The sequence below is a fragment of the Suncus etruscus genome, chromosome 16 (assembly GCF_024139225.1).
Source record: "Suncus etruscus isolate mSunEtr1 chromosome 16, mSunEtr1.pri.cur, whole genome shotgun sequence".
Taxonomy (NCBI): Eukaryota; Metazoa; Chordata; class Mammalia; order Eulipotyphla; family Soricidae; genus Suncus; species Suncus etruscus.
Genome location: NC_064863.1, coordinates 87,127,672 through 87,146,900, shown reverse-complemented (window position 1 = coordinate 87,146,900; position 19,229 = coordinate 87,127,672). Strand labels below are relative to the sequence as shown.

Here is a 19,229-nt window from a genome sequence, read left to right as displayed (position 1 = left end):
AGACTGGAAACATTGATGGAGGAAAGTAAATATTTTTTAATTTCATTTTTAATTTATTTAAAATAATTTTAAAATTATAAATATGTTTGCAGTTGGGCCTCAGTCATAAAAAAATACAAACCCTTCACCTATGCAACATCCCCACCACTAAATCTACCTACTTCCCTTCTCAACCACCCCCTGCCTGTATTTAAGACAGGTATTGTAATTCTCTCATTACCATTGTTATACTAGTTTTAGTGTACTTATTTCTCTAACTGTACTCACCACCCTTTGTGGTAAGCTCTATATGGTGAGCTGGTCCTTTTAACCCTCAACTCTATTGTCTCTGGGTATTATTACTATAATGACTTTTATTTTTCTTAAAATCAATATATGAGTGATACTAGTCTGTGTCTATCTCTCTCCATATGACTTATTTCACTCAGCATTATAGTTTCCATGTCGATCCATGTATAGTGAAATTTCATTACTTCATTTTTACTGATGGCTGCATAGTATCCTATTGTGTATATGTACCACTGTTTTTTAGTCAGTCATCTGCTCTCAGACATCTGGGTTGTTTCCAGATTCTGGCTATTATAAGTAGTGCTCAAATGAATATAGGTGTGAAGACAGCATTTTTCTATTGTGTTTGTGTGTTGCTAGTATATATTCCTAGGAGTGGTATAGCTAGATCATATGGGAGCACAACTTCCAGTTTTTTCAAGGAATCTTCATATTGTTTTTCATAAAGGCTGGACTAGATGGAATTACCACCAGCAATGAATGAGAGATCCTTTCTTCACACATCCCTGCCAGCACTTATTGTTCTTGTTCTTTGTGATGATGTATGCCAGTCTCTGTGTAGTGAAATGGTACTTTATTGTTGTTTTGATTTGCATCTCCTTGATGATTAGTGATGTGGAGCATTTTTTTCATGTGTCTTTTGGCCATTTGTACTTCTTTAGAGAGTTGTCTCTTCATTTCTTCTGCCCATTTTTGATGAGGTTAGATGTTTTTTCTTATCAAGTTCTGACAGTAACTTGTATATCTTAGATAATAGCCCCTTGTCTGATGGGTATTAGATGAATTGTCTCTCCCATTCTGTGGATGGCCTTTATATCCTAGTCACTATTTCCTTTGAGGTGCAGAATATAGCACCTCAGAATTAAGCACCTCAGCTTAACATTGTCCATTCAGTATATCTCTGCTTCCAGTTGTTTGGAGAGTGATGTTTCTTCTCTGAAGATGCCTTTTAGTATCAATGTCATAGGGTTTTACCTATGCATTGTTATATATACCTTATGGATTCAGATTTGATATCAAGGTCTTTAATTCATTTGGATTATACCTTTGTGCTGCTGTTGGATGGAAGTTTGATTTTGCTTCTTTGCATGTGGCTGACTCACTTGTTGCAGAGGCTTTCTGTAATCAATTTTGGATTTCTTGCCCTTTATCAAAGATTAGTTGATTATGTCTGGGTAAAATTCTCTGAATACTCAAGTATATTCTATCGATCTGAGAGTCTCTCTTTATTTCAATACCATGCTGTTTTTTGTGGAGGGGGTTGCATAACATTAGCATTTTTAAAGTGTTTGATAAATGTGATCAGTTTTAACTTGGGGCAACATGATGCTGGGAATTCTTTTTTTTTAATTTTTTAAAAAAATACATTCCCATCAACAATGGCTCAATGTGTCCCTCCTCCCTACCCCACACCGGCCTGTACTCTAGACAGGCTTTCTACTTCATATTTTGTTATGATGGTTCTCAGTGTAATTATTTCTCTAACGCACCCATCACTCTCTGTGGTGAACTTCATGTCATGAGCTGGACCTTCCAGTTCTCCACTATTTTGTCTCTGAGAATCATAACGCAAATGTCTTTTATTTTTTAAAAAGCCAAAGATGAGTAGGACCATTCTGTGTCTATCTCTCTCCCTCTGACTTATTTCACTCAGCATAATAGATTCCATATACATCCATGTATAGGAAAATTTCATGACTTCATCTCTTCTGAGGGCTGCATAATATTCCATTAAATATTTTTACCACAATTTCTTTAGCCATTCATCTATTGAGGGGCCTCTGGGCTGTTTTCAGAGTCTGGCTATTGTAAACAGTGCTGCAATTAATATAAGTGTGAGGAAGGAATTTTTAATTCTATTTTTGTGTTCCTATGGTATATCCCTAGGAGTGGTATAGCTAGATTGTATGGGTGCTCAACCTCCAACTTTTGGAGGAATCTCCATATCGCTTTCCATAAAGGTTGGACTAGACGGCATTCCAACCAGCAATGAATAAGAGTTCCTTTCTCTCCACATCCTGCCAGGACTGCTTGTTCTCATTCTTTGTGATTTGCACCAATGTCTGTGGTGTGAGATGGTAACTCATAGTTGTTTTGATTTGCATCTCCCTGATGATTAGTGGTGTGGAGCATTTTTTCAAGTGGCTATTAGCCATTTGTATTTCTTTTTTGTCAAAGTGTTTGTTCATTTCTTCTCCCCATTTTTTGATGGGGTTAGATGATTTTTTCTTCTAAAGATCTGTCAGTGCCTTGTATATTTTGGATGATAGCCCTTTATCTGACGGGTATTGAGTAAATAGTTTCTCCCATTCAGTGGGTGGCTTTTGTATTCTGGGCACTATTTCCTTTGAGGTGCAGAAGCTTCTCAGTTTAATATAGTCCCATCTGTTTATTTCTGCTTTCATGTGTTTGAAGAGTGCTGTTTTCTCCTTAAAGATGCTTTTTAAAAAAAAAAAGATGCTTTTAGTCTCAATGTCATGGAGCATTTCACCTACATGTTGTTCTACATATTTTATGGTTTCAGGTCTGTTATCTAGGTGTTTAATTGATTTGGATTTTACCCTTGTACATGGTATTAGCTGAAGGTAAGTTTGCTTTTTTGCAAGTGGCTAACCAGTTGTGCCAACATCACTTATTGAAGAGGCCTTCCCTGTTCCATTTATGATTGTTTGCTCCTTTATTCAAAAATTAGATGACAGTATGTCTGGGGAACATTCTCTGAGTACTCAAGCCTATTCCACTGATCTGAGGGTCTGTCTTTATTCCAATACCATGTTGTTTTGATAACTATTGCTTTGTAATACAGCTTAAAGTTAGGGGGAACTAATACCTTCCATATTTCTTTTCCCAAGGAGTGCTTTAGCTATTCGAGGGTGTTTATTGTTTTAAATGAATTTCAGAAGTGTTTGATCACTTCTTTGAAGAATGTCATGGGTATATTTAGAGGGATCGCATTAAATCTGTACAATGCTTTGGGGAGTATTGCCATTTTAATGATGTGAATCCTGCCAATCCAAGAACAGGGTATGGATTTCCATTTCTGTATGTCTGCTCATATTTCTTGTAGCAGGGTTTTATAGTTTTCTTTATATAGGTCCTTCACATCTTTAGTCAAGTTGACTCCAAGTTATTTGAGTTTGTGTGGCACTAATGTGAATGAGTTGTTTTTTTAATGTCCATTTTTCCCTATCATTATTGGTGTATAAAAAGGCTATTGATTTCTTGTGTTAATTTTATAGCCTGACACATTGCTATATGCATCTATTGTTTCTAAAAGCTTTTTGATAGAACGTTTAGGGTTTTCTAAGTATCATGTCATCTGCAAACAGTGAGAGCTTGACTTCTTCCTTTCCTATCTGGATTACCTTGATACCCTTTTCTTGCCAAGCATTATAGAAAGTTCTTCCAGTGCTATGTTGAAGAGGAGTGGTGAGCGCAGACAGCCTTATCTTGTACCAGAATTTAGAGGGAAGGCTTTTCGTTTTTCTCCATTGAGGATAATATTTGCTATTGGCTTAGGATAGATGGCCTTGACTATATTGAGAAAGGTTCCTTTCATTCAGATTTACTGAGAGTTTCAATCAAAAATGGGTGTTGGACCTTATCAAATGCTTTCTCTGCATTTATTGATATGGTTATGTTATTTTATTTTTCTCATTGTTTATGCTGTGTATTATGTTGATATCTTTATGAATGTTAAACCATCCATGCATTCCTGGGATGAAACCACTTGATCATCGTGCATTCACGGTGCATTCTTCTTGATAAGGCATTGACTTCTATTTGCCAGAATTTTATTGATGATTTTTGCATCTGTATTTATCAGGGATATTAGTCTGTAATTTTCTTTTTTGTCAGTATCTCTGTCTCATTTTGGTATCAAGGTAATATTGGCTTCATAGAACCTGTTTGGAAATGTTCTCGTTTTTTCAATTTCATGAAAGAACCTGGCTAGGATTGGTAGTAGTTCCTCTTGAAAGGTTTGAAAGAATTCATTAGTGAATCCATCTGGGCCTGGGCTTTTATTTTAGGGGAGTCATTTGATAACCATCTTAATTTCCTCAATAGTGATGGGGGTATTTAGATATGCTACATCCTCCTTTTTCAACTGTGGAAGATTATAAGAGTTCAATAATTTATCCATTTCTTCTAGGTTTCGTGGCATAAAGTTTCTCGAAGTAATCTCTGATTACCCTTTGAATCTCTACAATATTTCTAGTGATCTTCCCATTTCCATTTCTAATACGGGTTATCAAGTTTTTCTCTCTCGCTTTGTGAGTTTGGCAATAGTCTATCAATCTTGTATATTTTTTTGAAGAACCAACTTCTGCTTTCATTGTTCTTTCAGATTGTTTTTTTGGGTTTCCACTTCATTGATTCCTGCTCTCAGCTTTGGTATTTCCTTCTGTTTCCCTATTTTTGGTTCCTTTTCTTGAGCACTTTCTAATTCTATGAGCTGTGTCATTAAGCTACTCAGGTAAGCTCCTTCTTCCTTCCTGATGTGTGCTCGCAAAGCTATAAATTTTCCTCTTAGTACTGCTTTTGCTGTGTCCCAGAGATTCTGATAGTTTGTAATTTGTTTCTAGGAAGGTTTTGATTTCCTCTTTGATTTCATCTCGGACCCACTGGTTGTTCAGTAGCAAGCTATTTAATTTCCAGTTGTTAAAGTTTTTCTTCTGTGTGTCTTTGTAGCTCACATCTAATTTCAGAGCTTTATGGTCAGCAAAGTTAGCCTGCAAAATTTCTATCCTCTTAATTTCATGAAGATATGTTTTATGTGCCAGTGGTCTATCCTGGAAAATGAGCCATGTGCACTGGAGAAGAATGTGTATCCAGGTTTTTAGGATGGTGTGTCCTATATATATCTACTAGTCCTCTTTCTTCCATTTCTTTTCTCAGGTCTAGAAAATTTTTGTTTGGTTTCAGTCTTGTTGACCTAACAAGTGTTGACTTGGCCATGTTGAGGTCTCCCACAATTATTGTGTTTTTATTGATGTCCTCTTTCAAATTTGTCAATAGTTGTATTACATATCTTGCTGGTCTCTCTTTAGGTGCATATAGATTTAGTATTGCGATTTCTTCCTGTTGTATATATCCCGTAATTAATACGTTGTGTCCATCTTTGTCTCTTTCAACTTTCCTGGGTCTAAAATTTACATCGTCTGATATTAATATGGCCACCCCAGCTTTTTAAAGGTGTTGTTTACTTCGATAATTTTCCTCCAGCCTTTGATTTTGAGTCTGTTCTGACTATTCAAGTCTGTTTCTTGTAGGCAGCAGAAGGTTGGCTTCATTTTTTTTATCCATTTCACCACTCTATTAATTGGTCCATTTATTCCATTGACATTGAGAGAGATGATTGTCATGTGAGTTAATACCATATTTATTTATAAGATTGGTGTGTCTGTTGGTCTATCTTTTTTTAAGTAGGCCTTTTGGTTTCTCCTATAAGGCTGGTTTTGTATCTGTAAAGTTTCTGAGCTGTTGCTTATCCATGAAGCTATGTATCCTTCTTTCAACTTGAACATGAGTTTGGCTGGGTACAGTATTTTAGGTGACACATAGTGACAGGGAACTGAGCTCTCCGGATTCTGGCTGCAGGTAGGAGTGGATCAACCCACAACAACTTTTCAACTCCTACCTGGCCTTGGCTACTGCAGACTCTTTTGACAGCCACACCTGGAGCTACTTCTTTATCAAGGAAAACAAAGGGAACTGAGCTCTCCGGATTCTTACTGCAGGTAGGAGTGGATCAACCCACAACAACTTTTTAAACCCTACCTGGCCTTGGCTAATGCAAACTCTTTTGAGGGCCACGACTGGAGCTACTTCCTGATCAAGAAGAACACAGGGAACTGAGCTCTCCGGATTCTAACTGCAGGTAGGAGTGGACCAACCCACAACAACTTTTTAACCCATACCTGGCCTTGGCTACTACAGAGTCTTGAGGGCCACACCTGAAGCTACTTCCTGATCCCAGTGTCAATCCAAGAAGAACTCAGGGGAAAAAATTAAAAAAGCTCGGCTGTGCACTTCTTATAATACGAACCCCATCACAATACATAGAATCAAAGTTAAAGGGTGACAATGAGGAAAGAACAAACAAAAAAAAACTGCATGCATAGAGTATGTGGATGGCAGCTCTGATGAGCCAAAAAGTGCCAACCACTAGTTGACCTCACGGAAAGGGAGTTTAGAGTGGAGATATTGAGGATGTTCATGGAACTCAAAGAGAGCATAGATCGATCTGAACAGACCACAAATATGGAAATCAGAAAACTCCAAACTGAAATAATGGAACTGAAAACTGCTGTATAGTTAATGAAAAACTCTATGGAAAGCTTTTCCAGCGGAGTAACAGCAGCTGAAGACAGAATTAGTCAGCTGGAAGATAAGACGCATAATAACTCCATACAACAGAAGAGATTGGAAAAGTATCTCAAAGCAAATGAACAGACCATAGGAAAAATACTGAAAGATTTTGAACAGATGAAAATAGAAATGTTCGATAAATTCAACAGAAGCAACATAAGAATCATTGGAGTCCCAGAAACACAGGAGGAGAATCCCCAGGAAGAGTCAACAATCAAGAACATCATTACAGAGAAACTCCCATAGATAATGACTGCATGCAACCAAATCCTGCATGCTCGAAGAGTACTAGCTAAAAGAAACCCAAAGAAAAGTACCCCAAGACACATCCTAATCACAATGACAAATCCCAAAGATAGGGATAGGATACTGAAAGGAGCAAGATCCAAAAGGGAAATTACACTCAAAGGAGTGTCCTTAGGTTTTACGACAACTTCCAGCTTTTGGAGAAATCGCCATATTGCTTTCCACAGAGGTTGGACCAGACGGCATTCCCATCCCTGCCAGCACTGCTTGCACTCATTCTTTGTGATGTGTGCCAATCTCTGTGGCATGAGATGGTACCTCATAGTTGTTTTGATTTGCATCTCCCTGATGATTAGTGATGTGGAGCATTTTTTCATGTGCCTTTTAGCCATTTATATTTCTTTTTTGTCAAAGTGTCTGTTCATTTCTTCTTCCCATTTTTTGATGGGGTTAGGTGTTTTTTTTCTTGTAAAGTTCTGTCAGTGCTTTGTATATTTTGGATATTAACCCCTTATCTGATGGGTATTGGGTGAATAGTTTCTCCCACTCAGTGGGTGGCTCTTGTGTTCTGGGCACTGTTTCCTTTGAGGTGCAGAAGCTTCTCAGCTTAATATAGTCCCATCCATTTATTTCTGCTTTCACTTGTTTGGAGAGTACTGTTTCCTCTTCAAAAATACCTTTAATCTCAATGTCATGGAATGTTTGACCTACATGTTGTTCTATATACTTATGGTTTTATTAAAAAAAAAAAACTCGGGGCCGGAGAGATAGCATGGAGGTAAGGCATTTACCTTTCATGCAGAAGGTCATCGGTTCGAATCCCGGCGTCCCATATGGTCCCCCGTGCATGCCAGGAGCAATTTCTGAGCACGGAGCCAGGATAAACCCCTGAGCACTGCCAGGTGTGACCCAAAAACCACAAAAAGTAAAAAGAAAAAAAAAGAAAAGATAAGATCTCCCAATTCTTATCACAGGCTGTGTTCTTTACACTGACTGTATAGAAATAGGAGGTACAGTAAATACACCCCATATACACCTCAACCTAGGCCCTTTGCCTGGTCTGTATTGTGAATTCGGGGGAAAATAAATAACATAACATAAAATAAAAAGATTTAAAACAGACATATCACAAGAAACTCTCAAGGCCAGAAGATAGTGGTGGGATATTGTGAGAAGACTGAATGAAATGGATGCAATGCCATGCTGTTTTAATGACTATTGCTTATAATACAATTTAAAGTAGGGAAAAGTCTTGTCTCCCATGTTCTTTTGTCCAAGGGTTGCTCTAGTTATTCGTGGGTGCTTATTGTTCAAAATGGATTTTAGGAGTGTTTGATCATGCCTTTGAAGAATGTTACATGTATCCTTTGAAGAATTGCAATAAAACTGTACAATGCTTAAAGAGTATTGCCATTTTAATGATGTTAATCCTCCTAATCCATGAACACGGAACGTTTTATTTCCTTGTGTCCTTTTTTATTTCTTGAAGTAAGATATTATAGTTTTCTTTGTATAGGACCTTTACCTCTTTAATTAAATAGACTCCAAGATATTTGAGTTTGTGTGGCACTGATGTGAATGGGCTTATTTTTTTAATGTCCATTTCTTCTGTATCATTATCAGTGTATAAGGCTATTGATTTTTGCATGATAATTTTGTACCCTGCCACTTTGCTATATGTATCTATTGTTTCTAGAATTTTTTGGTAGAGTCTTTAAGGTTTTCTAAATATAGTATAATGTCATCTGTGAACAGTGAGAGTATGACTACTTCCTTTCCTATCTGGATGCCCTTGATAACTTTTTCTTGCCTAATTGTTATGACAAGAAATTCCAGCAATATATTGAATAGCAGTGGTAAGAGAGGGAAGCTTTTTCTTCTACCAGATTTTATAGGAAATAATTTTTGTTTACTTCCATTGAGAAAAATATTTGCCATTGGCTTGTGGTAGATGGTCTATTTCAATCATGTTGAGTATTTATCATGAATGGTTGTTGGACTTATAAAATGTTTTCTCTGCATTTATTGATATGATAGTATGATTTTTACTTTCCTTCTTATTGATATGGTATATTATATTGATTTATTGAAGTGTGTTAAACCATTCTTGCATTTCTTGAATGAAATCTATTTGGTCAGGTGTATGATCTTAATGAGACACTGGACCATATTTGCCAGTATTTTATTGAGGATATTTTGCATCTGTATTCACCAGGGATATTGCTCTGTAGTTTTCTTATTTTCAGCATCTCTGTCAGGTTTTGGTATCTGGCTATGTTAGCTTAAAAACTATTTGAGAGTGTACCTGTTTCTTCAATTTTTTGAAAGAACATGAAAAGGATTGGTAGTAGTTTCTCTTAAAAAGTTGGAAAGAATTTCTTATTGAATCCATTTCGGCCTGGGCTTCTGTTTTTGGGAAGACTTTTGTTTAACATTTTAATTTCCTCAAGAGTAATGAGCACATTTAGATATTCTAAATCATCCTGGTTAAACCATTAATGATTATAAGAATCCAAAAATTTATCCATTTCTTCCAGGTTCTCATTTTTTTGTGGCATAGGTTTGCTCAAAGTAGTCTCTGTTTATCCTTTGAATGGCTGCATTATCTGTAGTTATCTTCCCTTTTCATTTCTTGTCCATTTCATTAAGTTTCTCTCTCTTTCTTTGTGAATTTTGGTAGAAGCTTATTCATTTTTTAATATTTTTCAAATAAACAACTTTTTCTTTCATTGATCTTTCAGATTGTTTTTAGGATTTCACTTAATTAATTTATGCTCTAAGTTTTGTTATTTTCTATGCCTACATATTGTTGTTTCTTTTGTTGATAATTTTTTAATTTTATAAGCTGTGTTATTAAGTTATTTATGAAGGCCCCTTCATCCTTCCTAATGTGAGCTTGCAAAGCTATAAATTTTAATCTAAGTACTGCTTTTGTTGTATCCCACAAATTCTGATAACTTGTGTCTTCATTGTCATTTGTTTTCAGGAATATTTTGATTTTTTCTTTGATTTTATCTCTGACCCACTGTTTGTTCAGTAGTGAGCTGTTTAATTTCCAGGTGTTAAAGTATTTTTTCTCTGTCCCTTTGTAATTCACTTCTAATTTCAGTGCATTGTGATCTAAGAAGGTAGTTTTATACAATTTCTATTCTCTTTATTTTATGGAGATAATTTAATGTGATCTGGAGAATGACCCATGTGCATTGGAGAAAAATGTGTACTTAGTTTTCTGGGGATGAAGTGCCCTATTTATATTTACTAGGCCATTTTCTTCCATTTCTCTTTTCAGAGCTATTATATTCTTGTTGAGTTTAAGTCTGGTTGACCTATCAGGGAGTGACAAGGCAATGTTGTGGTCTCCATTATTAATAATTTGTGATTGATGTCTTTTTTTAGATTTCTCTGAAATTGTATTAAATAGTTTTGCTGGTCTCTGATTGGGTGCATATATGTTCAGGAGTGAGATTTCTTCCTGTTGTACATATCCCGTGATTATTAAGGAATGTCCATCTGGGGCCAGAGAGATAGCAGAGAGGTAAGGCATTTGCCTTGCATGCAGAAGGCCAGTGGTTCAAATTTCAGCATCCCATATGGTCCCCAGAGCCTGAGCATAGAGGCAGGAGTAAACCCTGAGCACTGCCAGGTGTGATCCAAAAACAAACAAAAAACAAAAACAAACAACAAAAAAGAAATGTCCATCTTTGTTCCTTATAACTTTTCTAAGTCAATAATTTTTGTCATCTCATATTAATATGGCCATGCCAACTTCCTATGGCAGTTGCTTGCTTGGATGTTTGTCCTCAAACCATTGATTTTGAGTCTGTTTTGTCTGGCTATTCAAATGTGTTTTCTGTGGCCACAGAATGTTAGATTTAGCTTTTTTATTTATTTTGCTACACCATGACTCTTAAATGGTGCATTTAGTCCATTGACATTAAGAGAAATAATTGACATGGGATTTAATGTCATCTTTGTGTAGAAGTTTGGTGCCTCTGTTGGTCTGTCTTTTCTTAAAGTAGACCTTTCAGTTTATCTATTAAGGCAAGTTTTACATCTGTAAAGTTTCTGAGCTGTTGTTTATCCATGAAGCTATATACATTGCCTTCAAACCTCAACGTGAGTCTGGCTGGTTGCAGTTTTTTAGGTAAAGCATTCATTTCATTGATTTGTATCACTATATCCCTCCAGTACCTTCTAGCCTTGAGGGTTTCATGTGACAGGTCTGCTGTAAATCTTAAGGATACGCCTTTGTACATAATTCTCATTTTTGATCTTGCTACTTTCAGTGTTCTCTCTCTATCTGTGAAATTTGTCTTTGTGACTAGGATGCAATGTGGAGTGCTCCTCTTTGGGTCTTCTTTAATTGGTACTCCTCGGGCATGCAGGACTTGGTTGCATGTAGTCTTTAGCACTGGATGTAACTCAGCAATGATGTCCTTGACTGTTGATTCTTCCTGGGGATATTTTTCCTGGGTCTCGTGACTCCAGTAATTCATAATTGTTTCTGTTAAGTTTATTAATTATTTCCAATTTTATCTGTTCATATTCTTTGAGTATTTTTCCTTGTCTGATAATTGCTTTAAGGCAATATTTTCTGTTATGTGGAGTTCTTGTGCTTCTTATATTCCAGCTCACTGATTTTGTCCTCAGTTTCTGTTACTCTGTTAGAGAGGCTTTCTGTCCTCAGTTTCTGTTACTCTGTTAGAGATGCTTTCCATTGATGTCTTCGTTTTAATCTGCTGAGCTTTTCAGCCCTGTTATTTCAGTTTGAAGTTTTCTGATTGCTATATTCATATTCTCTTGATTTTTATTTGTGGTTTCTTCAGCTTGATCTATTGTTTCTTTGATTTTTTATAAACATACTCCATATTTCTTTTCTAAAAATTCTTATTTGAGAGGCTAAAGAGGTGGTTGACATTATTTGGGTCACCAGAGCTGCCATCTTCATTTTCCATGAATAGGGTTTACTTGTGTTGTTTCCCTGTTGTCATACTTTTAGTGTGTTTTCTACATGTTGTTCTGGAATTCATCGGCTAGAAGATGTGTGTGTCCACGAAGCAAAATTGGAGCATCTGCACCACTCAGGCTTAATAAATTGTGGACAGAGACATACTATCTCTATATATATATTTATCAATTGTTATGGCTAGTTTTGTTTGTAGGCAGCCAAATGTTGCTGAGCCAAAGCTGTTTAAAATGTCTCCAATTAAAAAAAATACAAGGCAAAGCTGTCCTCTCTCTCCACTTCTATTCAACATAGCACTGGAAGTACTTGCTATAGTGATTAGGCAAGAAAAAGATCTTAAGGAAACCAGATAGGAAAGGAAGAATTCAAGCTCTCACTGTTTGCAGATGATATGATACCAAAAAAACCCCTAAAGACTCACCAAAAAGCTTCTAGAAACAATAGATTTAAATAGCAATGTGGAAGGCTACAAAATTAACACAAAAATCAACCTGACAGGAGTCTATAGTTAATCCCATGACAATATACTTCAAGGGTGGAGAAACCCTGTATCTCTTAGGCTGAGGGAATTCCTTTTCGAATGACCCCAATATTTACTGTGCTGTGCAGGAGGGAAGAAAAAAGAAATTAAAGGCAAAAAAGCACCCAACAATTTTTTTTAGTTATTTATCTAGTTTTTGTCAATTTCTTTGTTTAGGTGTGGTTATTGAAGTTGTTGTCTCCATTTATATTTATTTATTTTTTTCTTCTTTTCTTTTCTTCCTTTATGTGCTCTGCAATGTTTTTTATCTCAAGACCATGGCTTTTATGTGGTGCTTATCTTTATTGTTGGAGTGCTCACTGGATATTTTATTTGACACTTCTTTTTGTACTGTTGTGATATTTTACCTTCCTTTCCCCCTTTGTCTCTCAAACCTAGCATGAGAGCCTCCAGAAGGACTTAGCCCATTTTTGGCATATTTGATTTTTCCCCAGTTTAGTACTTTTCTCTTCTTCAAACAAAACCAAATAACTTGAACTATTTAGTCCCACCTTCCAATTAGAGTAGGAAATAAGGGAGATACCAAGACCAATATTCACAGAGAATTTTCTCATCAAAGGTAAGATAATTAAAATCTGAATTCTAAAGAAATTAAACATGACGTTTTCCAATAGTGCTTTCCATGTCAGAAGACATGTAACAAACCAGAGGTTATTTCTAGATGAAAAATATTAGTAACATTTTTAACTGAGGAGTTGTCATTGTACATATAAAATTAATTTTTGTATAAAAAGAAAGATAAATTTTTATCATTTGAGAATTACTTAAAAGAATGGGGCAGTTGTCTCTGTTCATATTTTTTTCTTCTTTTCTTTTCTCACTTTATGTGCTCTGCCATGTTTTTATCTCAAGACCATGGCCTTTATGTGGTGCTTATCTTTATTGTTGGAGTGTTCACTGGAGTTTTACTTGACACTTCTTTTTGTACTGTTGTGGTGTTCCACCTCCTTTTTCCCCTTGGTCTCTCAAAATTAGGATGAGAGCTTCCAGAAGGACAACGCCCATTTTTGGCGTATTTGATTTTTCCCCCAGTTTATTACTTTTCTCTTCTTCAAACAACCCACATAACTTGAACTATTTAGTCCCGCCTCCCAATTAGAGCGGGAAATAAGGGAGATACCAAGACCAAACTCTAAGTAGTAAGCTAGGCACAGAGGGGACCACTTATTCTAGCAACCCCGGGGATGAGGGAGGAAGATATGGGAGATAGGACAGAGACAGAGGTGGAGGGAGGACAATTCGGTCATGGGAACTCCCCTGTTTTTATGTTAATATGTACCTAAAATATTATTGTCAATGATATGTAAGCCAATATGATTAAAGTAAAAATTATATTAAAAAATCAATGGCCGGAATGTTGCCTGTGCATGTTTTTCCACTGTCCTGTCTCCTGAATCTCTTGGGAGTGGCTTGAAAAGGGCCCAGAAAAATAGCTCTCCCAGAGGCTCTTCCACATCGGAATGTGAAGGAACCGTGTCTGATCGTGAAAACTGGCTATCCGCAGTATTCTATAGAAAGGGAGGTCCCATAGTTGTGACGTCAGGCTGTGAAAATCTACGCCTGCCCAGTGGTTCCCGACTGTGAGAAAGTGTGTTGCCTGTGCGTGTTTTTCCACTGTCCTGTCTCCTTAACCCCTTGGGAGTGGGCAGAAAAGGGCCCAGAAAAATAGCTCTCCCAGAGGCTCTTCTAAGGGCTGGAACACCAAGGAACCATGTCCGAACATGGAAACTGGCTATCCACAGTATTCTGTAGAAAGGCAGATAACCTGGTTGTGACGTCAGACTGTGAAAATCTACACCTGCCCAGTGTTTCCCAACTGTGAGAAACTGTGAGTGTTGCCTCTGCATGTTTTTTCACTGTCCTGTCTCCTGAACCTCTTGGGAGTGGGCCGAAAAGGGCCCCAAAAAATAGCTCTCCCAGATGCTCTTCCACAGGCCGGAACACCAAGGAACTGCTTCCTAAAGTGAAAACCAGCTATAAGCAGTAATTCACAGAAAGCAGGTCTGCTGTTTGTGACATCAGGCTGGGAAAATCTATGCCTGCCCAGTGGTTCCCGACTGAGAGAAACTGTGAGTGTTACCTGTGCATGTTTTTCCACTGCCTGTCTCCTGAACCTCTTGGGAGTGGGCCGAAAAGAGCACAGAGAAAGAGCTCTCCCAGAGGCTCTTCAATGGGCCAGAACACCAAGGAACTGTGCCCAAACATGAAAACCAGCTATCCTCAGTATTCTGTAGAAAGGCAGGTCCCCTGGTTGTGACATCAGGCTGTGAAAATCTATGCCTGCCCAATGGTACCCGACTGAGAGAAACTGTGAGTGTTGCCTGTGCGTGTTTTTCCACTGCCTGTCTCCTGAACCTCTTGGGAGTGGCCCAAAAAGGGCCCAGAGAAATAGCTCTCCCAGAGGCTCTTCCATGAGCCAGAACGCCAAGGAACTGCTTACTAATGTGAAAACCAGCTATAAGCAGTACTTTACAGAAGGCAGGTCCCCTGGTTGTGACGTCAGGCTGTGAAAATTTATGCATGCCCAATGGTACCCAACTGAGAGAAACTGTGAGTGTTGCCTGTGCATGTTTTTCCACTGTCCTGTCTCCTGAACCTCTTGGGAGTGGCCTGAAAAGGGCCCAGAGAAATAACTCTCCCAGAGGCTCTTCCACGGGCCAGAACACCAAGGAACCGTGTCTGACCATGAAAACTGGCTATCTGCAGTATTCTGTAGAAGGGCAGGTCCCCTAATTGTGACATCAGGCTGTGAAAATCTATGTCTGCCCAGTGGTTCCTGACTGTGAGAAACTGTGAGTGTTGCCTGTGTGTGTATTTTCACTGTGCTGTCTCCTGAACCTTTTGGGACTATCCCAAAAGGGCCCAGAAAAGTAGCTCTCCCAGAGGCTCTTCCACGTGCTGGAATGCCAAGGAACCATGTCCAACTATGAAAACTGGCTATCCGCAGTATTCTGTAGAAAGGCAGGTCCCCTGATTGTGACATCAAGCTGTGAACATTTATGCCTGCCCAGTGGTTCCCAACTGTGAGAAACTGTGAGTGTTGCCTGTGCATGTTTTTCCACTGTCCTGTCTCCTAAACCTCTTGGGAGAGGCCCGAAAAGCACACAGAAAAATAGCTCTCCGCTTTGTTTTACCGCTGTGCGCTGTTTTTAATGAAAGAATGCCACTGCAACTAAAAGAACAAACCACAATACAAACTGTGTTGGATCACTGAAGCCCAGTATTTCTCTCCATACTGTCTTCTCTGCTGCGTTCTCGGGCCCAAGATTTGATGCTGTTTGAAGCTTCATCCATGGAGGGCTCCCCTTTTTTGGAGGCGAGTCAACCCACCCAAAAAGGGCAGAGCCAGAGAAGCGTGGCCACGCACATCATTTAGTCAATGAATACCTCCACAACACGTAGAAAAACCCACAATACAAGTGTGGCAATGGGGAAACAAGGCAGGCCAGCATCAGACATAGGGAATAAAGATTACACATCTGATGACCAGAAAACAGCCAACCACCTAATCAATCTCTCAGAGGAGTTTAGACAAAAAATATGGAGATGCTCAAAGAACTCAAAGAAACCATGGATAGAATTGAACAGAACTCTAATTAAACAACCAAGAAAATATGAACACAGAAATCAGAAAACTCCAAACTGAAATAACAGGTCAAATAACAGGCCTGAAAAGCTCAGTAAACGAACTGAATGAGAAAATGAATAAACTCTCCAACAGGCTAACAGAAGCTGAGAATAGAATTAGTGTTGTGGAAGATAAGATAAATAACAACTCCATACAGCAAGAGAGATTGGAATAAAAACTTAAAGGAAATGAACAGACAAAGGAAAAATTAGTCAAAGAACGTGACAGATGAAAATAGAAGTCTATGATAGAAAAATCTACGAAACTACGCCTGCCCAGTGGTGCCTGACTGTGAACAATTGTGAGTGCTGCTTGTGTGTGTCTGTCTTCTGTCCTGTCACGTGAAACTCTTGGGAGTGGGCCAAAAAGAGGCTCCAGAAAAATCACTCTCCCAGAAGCTCATTCTAGGGCAGGAACACCAAGGAACTGCTTCATAACGTGAAAACCGGCTATAAGCAGTACTTTGCAGAAGCCAGATCCCCTGTTTGTGACGTCAGGCTGGGGAAATCTACGAAACTACACCTGCCCAGTGGGGCCCAACTGAAAAATTGTAAGTGCTGCCTGTGTGTGTCTGTCTCCTGTCCTGTCGCCTGAACTTCTTGGGAGTGGGCCGAAAAGAGGCTCCAGAAAACTCGCTCTCCCAGAAGTTCATTCTAGGGTGGGAACGCCAAGGAACTGCTTCATAACATGAAAACCGGCTAAAAGCAGTACTTTGAAGAAGCCAGGTCCCCTGTTTGTGACGTCAGGCTGGGAAAATCTACGAAACTACGCCTGCCAAGTTGGGCCCGACGGTGAAAAATTGTGAGTGCTGCCTCTGTGTGTCTGACTCCTGTCCTGTCGCATGAAATTCTTAGGAGTGGGCTGAAAAGAGGCTCCAGAAGACCACAGCCGCTCCACTTCACTATACGGCCATGTGCTCTTTCTTTTTTTTTTTAATAATTATCTTTATTTAAACACCGTGATTACAAACATGATTATAGTTGTATGATTACAATCATGTAAAGAACACCCCCCTTCACCAGTGCAACATTCCCACCACCAATTTCCGAGATCTCCCTCCTCCCCACCCCCCTGCACCTGTACTCGAGACAAGCTTTCTACTTCCCTCATTCATTCACATTGTTATAATAGTTTTCAGTGTAGTCATCTCTCCAACTACACTCATCACTCTATGTGATGAGCTTCATGTCATGAGCTGCACCTACCAGCCCTCATCTCTCTTGTCTCTGAGATACTGTTAAAAATGTCTTTCATTTTTCTTAAAGCCCATAGATGAGTGAAACCATTCTGCATCTTTCTCTCTCCCTCTGACTTACTTCACTCAGCATAATAGAATCCATGTACATCGATGTATAGGAAAATTTCATGACTTCATCTCTCCTGATGCCTGCATAGTATTCCATTGTGTATATGTACCACAGTTTCTTTAGCCACTCATCTGTTGAAGGGCATCTTGGTTGTTTCCACAGTCTGGCTATTGTAAATAGCGCTGCAATGAATATAGGAGTAAGGAAGGGACTTTTGTACTGTATTTTTGTATTCCTCGGGTATATTCCTAGGAGTGGTATAGCTGGAATGTATGGAAGCTCAATTTCTAGTTTGTGAAGGAATCTCCATATCGCTTTCCATAAAGGTTGTACTAGATGGCATTCCCACTAGCAGTGAAAAAGAGTTCCTTTCTCTCCACATCCCCGCCAGCACTGCTTGTTTTCCTTTTTTGTGATGTGTGCCAATCTCAGTGGCGTAAGGTGGTACCTCATAGTAGTTTTGATTTGCATCTCCCTGACGATTAGTGATGATAAGCATCTTTTCATGTGCCTTTTGGCCATTTGCCTTTCTTCTTTTTCAAAGTGTCTGTTCATTTCTTCTCCCCATTTTTTGATGGGGTTAGTTGTTTTTTTCTTGTATAGTTCTGTCAGTACCTTGTAAATTTTGGATATTAGCCCTTTATCTGATGAGTATTGGGTGAATAATTTCTCCCACTCAGTGGGTGGCCTTTGTATTCTGGGCACTATTTCCTTTGAGATGCAGAAGCTTCTCAGCTTAATATAGTCCCATCTGTTTATCTCTGTTTGGAAAGTGCTGTCTCCTCCTTAAAGATGCCTTTAGTCTCAATGTCCTGGAGTGTTTCACCTACATGTTGTTCTATATACCTTATAGTTTCAGTTCTGATATCAAGGTCTTTAATCCATTTGGATTTTACCTTTGTACATGGTGTTAGCTGGGGGTCTGAGTTCGCTTTTTTGCAAATGGCTAACCAGTTGTGCCAACACCACTTGTTGAATAGGCTTTCCTTGCTCCATTTAGGATTTTTTGTTCCTTTATCAAAAACTAGGTGTTTATATGTCTGAGGAACCTTCTCTGAATACTCAAGCCTATGCCACTGATCTGAGGGTCTGTCTTTATTCCAATACCATGCTGTTTTTATAACTATTGCTTTGTAATACAGCTTAAAATTGGGGAAAGTAATGCCTCCCATATTCCTTTTCCCAAGGACTGCTTTAGCTATTTGAGGTTGTTTATTGTTACAGAAGAATTTCAGAAGTATTTGATCCACTTCTTTGAAGAATGTCATGGGTATCTTCAGAGGAATCACGTTAAATCTGTACAATGCTTTTGGAATTATTGCCATTTTAATAATGTTGATCCTGCCAATCCATGAGCAAGGTATGTGTTTCCATTTCCGCGTGTCCTCTCTTATTTCTTGGAGCAGTGTTTTGTAGTTTTCTTTGTATAGATCCTTCACATTTTTAGTCAGGTTGACTCCAAGATATTTGAGTTTGTGTGGCACTAATGTGAATGGTATTGTTCTCTTAATGTCCATTTCTTCCCTATCATTATTAGTGTATAAAAAGGCCATTGATTTTTGTGTGTTAATTTTGTAGCCTGTCAATTTGCTATATGAATCTATTATTTCTAGAAGCTTTTTGGTAGAGTCTTTAGGGTTTTCTAAGTAGAGTATCATGACTTCTGCAAACAGTGAGATCTTGACTTCTTCCTTTTCTATCTGGATTCCCTTGATATCTTTTTCTTGCCTAATAGCTATAGCAAGTGCTTCCAGTACTATGTTGAATAGGAGTGGTGAGAGAGGACAGCCTTGTCTTGTACCAGAATTTAGAGGGAAGGATTTTAGTTTATCTCCATTGAGGATAATATTTGCCACTGGCTTCTGGTTGATGGCTTTGACT

At 38.4% G+C, this 19,229-nt stretch overlaps 1 protein-coding gene and 1 non-coding gene across 20 annotated transcripts in view; both read left to right on the top strand.

Annotated features, from left to right (window-relative positions):
• Positions 1–19,229, top strand: part of FMN2 (formin 2) — a 378,131-nt gene that overhangs the window by 167,562 nt on the left and 191,340 nt on the right. The gene's annotated exons all lie outside the window — the stretch shown is intronic.
• On the top strand, positions 7,859–7,993 carry LOC126033312 (small nucleolar RNA SNORA51). The gene has a single exon (XR_007504420.1). It is a non-coding gene; the product is annotated as a small nucleolar RNA SNORA51 (small nucleolar RNA).